The sequence below is a fragment of the Elaeis guineensis genome, chromosome 14 (assembly GCF_000442705.2).
Source record: "Elaeis guineensis isolate ETL-2024a chromosome 14, EG11, whole genome shotgun sequence".
Taxonomy (NCBI): domain Eukaryota; kingdom Viridiplantae; phylum Streptophyta; class Magnoliopsida; order Arecales; family Arecaceae; genus Elaeis; species Elaeis guineensis.
Window position 1 is genome coordinate 66575166 of NC_026006.2, and position 7681 is coordinate 66582846.

The window sequence follows — 7681 nt, forward strand, 5'->3', positions numbered from 1 at the left end:
CATTGATAGTATCCAAGAATTGGAAATGTTGATTTGGGCAGAACAATTTTTGATGAAATGCCGAAATGAGATATTATCACTTGGAATTTCATTATCTTGGATAAAAGATAATTGTTACAACATTTCTTAGCACTAATTAAAGTCTGTTATATTAAATCAATATTTTTAAGAAAATCAACTTGGTGCATTTTAGCATGCTAACTTTGTCTTTGTATGTCAGAGTATGCCAAGTATTGATTGGATTCAACATGATTTGTATGTTGTGCCAGTTCATGATCACCATAGTTATGATGCAAAATATTTCAATCTTGGATCATAAAGTAATTCTGGATTTAGTGTCATCCTGGCTTATGAATTTAGGTGATAAATTTGTTGCCTAGTTGTTGTATTAGATGGATGGAAATTAAAAGCTAGTGCACTCTATTGCTACCTTATCATGATTTTTTCTGTCTGAAATATCTTATTAATCTTGATGTAGTACATAAATTATATACCTCATTAATCTTGATGTACTTTTTAAATTGCTAAATTTGATAAAACATTAAATTTTTAATCAAATTGGTCTTGCTGAAACAGTATTACTATGATCTTAATAAGTGTGCCATAAACATAGCTTGAACAGATTTATAACAGTAAAACTTTACCATATGACGATCTTCACCTCATATTTTTCTTTTGATTTGTTACCTGATGCAACCATAATGAATACTTTTGGACTTAAGCTTTTAACAAGATATGTCTTCATTCGGTATCTACAATATATCTATTTAACTGACAGCTTTTTCAGAGTCTTCTCCAACAGCATCACTTGGTATACAGTCACAAGTTTGCAGTGAAGGGCAATCTTTAGTTATATCTCACGTGAATCAGTCTCTAGTGCTGCTACCACTCTTGCCCCAGAATCATCAACATAAAGCCACATCAGCCACTACACCATGGTTTGCCAATCTTGCTCATTCATCTGTTTCAGGATCCAACCAGTACACTGTGGCTAATGCTGACAGACCTCTCATTTTCAAAATATATCAAGTGTATCACAGAACTCTATTAATAGTTCTGTAGGGCAAAGTTTAACACCAAAAAGATATACTAATATACAAAGGCAGATGCATGGTAGGCAACGACAGCAACAGACACTCATTTTCCAACAACATCAACAGCAATCACAAAACATATTTGTTTACTAGTATCAGCACCAGCAGCAAATTCTGAAATAGAATGTTTCTCATCCTTCACCATTGCAATCACAAATTCAACAGCAGCAACAGACTTTGTTGCATCCTGACCAAATTAAATCTTCTCAACAACCTTTAATGCAAATGGCATCCAGTCTTCAATCAGGCCAGTGCATGATCCAGCAGATGCAGCCTACAGTGACACAAGTAGCTTCACAACCGAATCTTCTGAAGTGAAGGGAGAACCTCAATCAGCAAGCAAATAGAGAAATCTATCATTAGGGTTCACTCGAAATAGTGCAAGATCATATCCAGCATCCCTGGAGCACACTGAAAAAGTTTCAGGTATGTTATATCCTTTTCCTACTTTAAAGAGACTCATCTGAGGGATTTTTTTTATGAAAATATTATTTTTTTAATATTTATTTTCAAATCTACCATTCTTTCCATCTTATTTTCATAGCTATCTTTTTCGATGGCCTCGCCACTGCCTTCCCCGCTGCTTTAGTGGTGGCTCTGACCGGAGCCACCATCCTCCCATCATCCTCCTCCCTCTGGGAGGAGAAAATTTCAGTCTTCATGTAGAGGGGTATTTTTATCTATTGTAATGACAAGCGGATGCCGTCGGAGGTTAAGTGACCGTCGGGGTCATTTTGGAACGTTTTGAAACTTTGGAGATCTATTTGACACTTTTTAAAATATAAAGGGTATAAGTGAAAATGATCTAAACTTGAGGGGGTGTTTCTGTAATTTACTTTTTTTTTTGTGCAGATGGTACCTACTTAGGCATCGAATGAATTACTTTGGGTTTTAATTTTTTTTATATATATATTTCTGTATAGATTTCAATGAATTGTAACAAATACTTTTGCTTTATCATTTTTATGGAGTGTTTGTACTTTTACTTTAAGAATATAATTTACATTTTAAATTTCATTTTGTGGGATGCTATTGATTTTTTCAAAATGAATCATTAAGGTAATTATTATTTATGGATGGTTTTAACTAGATTTTCAATTTTATAATTCATGTTCTAGGATGCATCATTATATAATATACTAATGAATACTGCATATATTTCAAACAAGTTCTGTATAGGTTGACTAAAATAATGGTACCCAATCATTAAAAATAATTATCACTAACTCATCAAAATGCCATAGAAAAGTATCCGAGAAATTAAGCCGTAAAGCTATCACTAGCATCTAAAAGCATTGGTAAATTAATCTTTTGAGATAACTATTATGATCTAAATTTTCTTATCGACATTTTTCAGTACCACTAATTAATCTTCAATGGTATTTTTTAGTACGACTAAATGAATTTATAAAATGCTGGTCAATATTAAAATAGTGTTGCAAATAGAAATTTTAGTAGCATTTATAAAATGCTGCTAATTGATCATGTTTCACCAGCATTTTTAGATGTCACTAATTAACCTTCACTAGCATTTTGAAGTGCCACTATTTGTTAAATTATCTTTTATCTTTCTTTTGTATGGCATTTTTTTATGTCGGTAAATAAATTTGTGGTATTACTAAAATGCTGGTAAATATCCAAAAAATACTGCTAAAAAATAAATTTTAGCGGCATATATAAAAGTGTCGCTAGGTAATTAGCGATTGACGACATTGAGTCGACATTTGACAAAAATGCTGCTAATATCATTAATGGCACTTTTTCTTACTTTTAGTGGTATTTATCTATGCTGGTAAATATCTATTTTTTTATAGTATCTTTTCAAAATCTTCAATAGTTCGATATTTTAAAAATATAATATCTTTGATTCTGATAACATTCTTATCAACTGGATCTCATAATCTGTAACTAAATTTTTCATGTGCATAACCCATCAAAATATACAGTTTAAATTTGTCATCAAGCTTGAATCTCTCATTTTTAGGGATGTGAATAAATGCCTTACAGCTAAATATATAAAACATTTTTTCTAACTCACACTCTTCCTGGCACATCATCTTGAAGAAGAACTAAAAAGAAAGGTTGATCAAATCTATTGTGGTTCTCATTTAACATGAGAGAGCATACATTAAATTTTTTTGCCAATAGCATAATTCATTATCTCAATGTTGAGGTATATTAGGAATAATTTTCTCAAACTTGATATCATGATCTCTGCAATATTTCTCAAATGGATCCATATATCCATATATTCATCTTTATAAATATTAGTTGATTAAAATCCTTATTCAAAGCCAAGATAAAGGACTTGGATCAATTTGGACCCATCATGTCTATCATCATATATGGTTTAAAATGTTCAGCAATAATTATTTTGGTCTTTTTAACGTTAATTGGAGGGTGGTGGGACCAAAGCAATGAGGTCAAACGAGGAAACTTTGAATGGAGTCTTTATCTCTTTGATTCCACTTAGAAATCAGAGTCCAGGAACTTGAAGTTAATTACTAGTAGCAAGGAGAACGGGTGGAATCTCCCCAATTTCTCAAAATTGGGAAGCCTTTCTACCAAGGCAAATAAAACAAAAATAGCCACCTTGGAAGTGAATCAGAGATGGTAAAGGAAAAGTTTAAATAAGGACCGGATAAGATGAAACACATCTAAGAAAAACTGAAAGCCAGCAATATGTTAAACAGGCAGATCTAATGGATCATTCAAAGTATCTTTTGCTTTCAAACTGCACATGTGACTCTTCATATTTATTTGTGAGAGCTTTTATAAAGGATGAGAGATGAGAGCTTTTATAAAAGATAAGAGGCAAGAGCTTCTTATTGAAGGTGAGGTTTGTGTATGAAAGTTGAGAGTGTCACGTCCCGAACCCAACACCCGGATCGGATACGTAATGGCCGCACACTCCTTAGAGCAAGTCCTAAAGAATATGCAAGGCCAAATTAAATCACTACAACCTTAACATCCATAACAATTAATTTCAACAATAATTCATAAAATCTTGCATAATTACAATTTAAATTCCTTCAATTTTCTGATCAGATACTATGACACTCTATTTATCCTTCTGCTCACCCGTAAATCCAGATCATAGCCAATCATAAGCATCCTGTAACTCTGAGAAGAAAAGAAAGATGAAGGGGTGTGAGCTTTTCAGCCCAGTAAGAATTTCCATATCACACCAATATAATAATATAATCTGAAAATAAGATAAGCAATAACACATAAAAGTCGATGTTCACTATCCAGAATACTGCAAACATTTATTGATTATCTGTTTATCAAAAGAGATGCATCATCATATGTTAAATAAGTGAAACAATTTTATTCAACGATTGTTTCATGTCTTATCTTTCCATTTTTTCTATTATCACATCATCTGTAATCCTTTTCTTTTTCGCTTTAGCTTTAGCTTTGGCTTTGGCTTTGGACTACCAGGATCATGCGACGATCTTTTATTCGGATCGATTTCTGTGATCTTCCTCGGATCGAAATATTCATGATTTTTCTCGGATCAAAGTGGCCATGATCTTTCTCGGATCAAATCATTCATGATCTTTCTCGGATCAGATTTTTCATGATCTTTCTCGGATCATATTCTTCCACACATAAGCCTGTGGGGGCTGTCCCAGGCATAAGCTCCTGGCAAGCTATTCCACATGACAAGGTCAGTCCAAACCATATTTCTCTTTCTTTTCATTTTCATGAAATTATAATATTTGACTTCATTAATCAATTCAAATTTTGCAATGTAATAAATATGTCATACACATATAATCATGCCATCAATCGCTGATACATTTGTATTGATATAGCATACTCATGCTCAAAATCACATAAATAAATAACAATATCTCAGATATAACAAATTCATCGATCTCAAATCCAACGATGCAAAATCAATGAGATAAAACCAACGATAAAATAACATATATAATGATGATCATGTACAGAGATTCTTACCTTTACCGGTGACTGATCCAAGCACAAAAATCAATGTTCTTCTTTGATTTATGAATTCTTTAACAAAATATTCCACTCGATATCATTTGCAAACAATCATCTCTTCATAACCCTGATCAAGTATAAAGATCATATATGGAGAAAATTATTGATAATCGATCCTAATAACACAGATTGAGGACCTCTCTTAGGATTAATCAAAATTAGGATTTATCTAAGTATCTAGATCCTCCACTGATCCATAAGACTTCTAGAGAGAGAAAATCCATGAAGAGAGAGAAAATTTAGAGAGAGAAAGTAGAGAGAGAAATCTTTGCATCCTTCCGATGAGGCACTCATGATCGAGATCATCAGAGATCCTATCAAGGTGACTCAATATGAATCAAGTGTTACAAATTTCGAATAGGATCAAACTGGGATCAGATCTACCGCACGAATTTCGGAGCAATCTCAAATCATCTTATTTTCATCTTCAAGTTTATTCTAGGGTTCATGATGCAATCAGAGAAGAAGAAAAGATCCTAGAGAGACAAAATCCGCAAAGAGAGAGAAAAGTCTAGAGAGAGAATCTAGAGAGAGAAAATATAGAGAGAGAAGGTAGAGAGAGGAGAGAGAGAAAATTTTTTCTCTTCTTCTTCTTTATTTTATTTTATTTTATTTTTATTTTTATTTTTCTCTTTTTTTTTTCTTTTTTTTTCTTTTTTTTTTTCTTTTTCCTTTTTCTTTTCTTTTTCTTTTTCCTTTTTCTTTTCTTCTTCTTCTTCTTTTCTTCTTCTTCCTTCTTCTTTTCTTCCCGCGGCCTCCCTTGGCTGAAATAGGAGAAGACCGTGAGGTCCCCCCCTTAGAGGCTCGGGCTCCGGCGGCTTGGTCGGAGATTCGGCAACAGGTGGAGGCGGCGTGGAGCAAGGGACGGCCGGTGGCAAGGTTCGGCCGGCGAGAATCAAAAAGAGATCGAAAAACAGGAGATTTCTTGTTCATGAATTTTTCGGCGAAGACGGTGGCCGCGGCGAGGCTTTGGGCCAGGGGAGAAAGGGAAGAGGGAGAGGAAGATGGGGAGGGGCTTACCTTGCTCCGACGGTTGAGAAGAGCTCCGACGAACCCCTTTTTCCCATCTAAGAACCCGCGGATCCTCTTGGAAAAATCCTCAATTTCTTAAAAATCTCTCCAAAACCAATTGCAGAGACATAAGGGAGGGAAGGAGGGTTTTGTAGGGAGATTTTCTACCTCTGATCGGACTCTATCGGTCCGATTTTCATAAACGAGAGGAAGAAGACTCCGATTAGGAGTCTTCCTCCTCCTCTTTTTTTTTTTTTTTTAATTCTGGGTTATTACATTCTCCCCTCCTTAAAATAATTTCGTCCTCGAAATTAAGTTATGTCGTTCGAGATACCTATTTCAAAGTATACATTCTTCATGTCATTCTCAAGCTTACAATAATGTCATATATATATTATTTATTTCTCATGATCTTGTTATAACAAAATTATTTGAAATTTCAAACTCATCCCTTCTTATTGATTGCTCAACTTTTTGAAGAACTGTAACATTTTGGACTTGTATTAATATACCACCTTATTTATCTAATACATTTCACTCGAAATTCATAATTATCTCAGACTATCCTTGATAGAAAATAAATAAAGGTCAAACATCGGACACTCTTCACAATCATCGATTTCTTTCTTCACTTGATCTTTCAATAAATTTTATATATAGACTCTCGTCTTAAGAAAAATCTCAATCTTCTATATCAGTTCGAGTAACAATATTAAATTTTTAAAATATGAGATCTATGTTAGGACATTCTAAGTTTGAACTAATATCAGAACTATCAAGCTGTTAATAAACTTGAGATATCTAGGATTTCTTGGTATTATCTACAATGAAGCAACCTACTGACAAAAATTATCCAGCTATGATCAGATTAGATCATTCTTTATTTACAACTAATGTATTCCATAATATCTTCAGAATCAAAGAATTAATATTTCTAATCAATTTAACCCACCATGCTTTTGCTGCGCACTCTGATCTTAATTTATCAAATTATATAATTATATCAAAGATAAAGATATCCTTATATGTTAGATCGATCCAGGATAGATCCAACCTTCAAATTTATATAAGACTTAAGACCAAATTTTAAGTTTCTTTATCTTTACTACCTTCGGGTATAGCTTATAAAATTTAAATCTTGATCCACTTTCTATGTTTGAAATCATTGCATAAGTTTCATCACTCTTCAAAAATCGACATGTCTAGAATTAATTGGAGTTAATCTTAAATTTACCTTACAATCATTTAGATAATTTCTAAATCAATCTTCTTTTTTAAAAAATTAATTCTAACTTGACAACTAAAAGAACTCAAGCCAACATCCTTATGAATAGAATCAACTTGATTATTTCTTATAGAGCTCTCTTCATCACAACCCTTAATATTAATCGATAAATCCATAGAAAATCTTGTTCCTTGTATAAGTCATTCAAAATTTAGCACTAGCAAGATGTCTTAGTTAATTTAAAAAATATATCTAAACTTTGACTTGAATAATTAATACACTTCACCATCTTCAATAATCATAAAAAAAATTAAAAAAAATCTAATCCAAAGATAGT